Raw genomic sequence first — 568 nt, forward strand, 5'->3', positions numbered from 1 at the left:
CTGATGTCCAGCCTGAGCTGCCCTGGCCCAGCCTGAGGCCGTTCCCTCTGCTCCTGTCCCTGTTCCCTGGAGCACAGCCCAACCCTCCCGGCTGTCCCCTTCTCTCAGGGAATTTTGGAGGACCACAAGGTCCCCCCTGAGCCCCCTTTGCTCCAGGCTGAGCCCTTTCCCATCTCCCTTATCCATTTCTCCTAGGATTTACTGTCACATTTATCCAGATGCCTCATGCCAGTGTGAGAACAGGAGTTTGATGCTGAGCAAAAAGTCATCGAGTATCTGGCAGTGATGCCCATGAAGGTAAAAAATCCATCATATATTTGTGAATAAACTCTTGGTTTAGGAGCTTGGTGAGTTCAGGAACAGGCAAGGAGACAACGTAGGGGGTTGTGGCCATAAAGGCAATTTTCCTTCTCAGAGAAGGTGATCTCTAAGAAAGGTCATCTTAAATGAGATCTTTAAGGTTCCTTCCACCCCAAATCATGCTGTGGTTCTGTGACTCCTTGTGAGGTTGTTGTGGTTACTGCTGGGAAGAGCCAGGGATGGAAATCTGAGCTGCCCAACCTGGATT

At 50.5% G+C, this 568-nt stretch overlaps 1 protein-coding gene across 3 annotated transcripts in view; it reads left to right on the top strand.

Moving 5' to 3' along the window:
• The first annotated feature begins 275 nt into the window (after nt 1–275).
• The window catches only part of LOC102040855 (microtubule-associated protein 4), a 99,503-nt gene continuing 99,210 nt past the window's right edge, over nt 276–568 (top strand). For all 3 annotated transcript variants that reach the window (XM_031062796.1, XM_031062797.1, XM_031062798.1), the window contains exon 1: nt 276–297. The gene's annotated coding sequence lies outside the window, so the exon portion shown is untranslated. The remainder of the gene's footprint in view (nt 298–568) is intronic.

Source organism: Geospiza fortis, unplaced genomic scaffold, assembly GCF_000277835.1.
Source record: "Geospiza fortis unplaced genomic scaffold, GeoFor_1.0 scaffold178, whole genome shotgun sequence".
NCBI lineage: Eukaryota > Metazoa > Chordata > Aves > Passeriformes > Thraupidae > Geospiza > Geospiza fortis.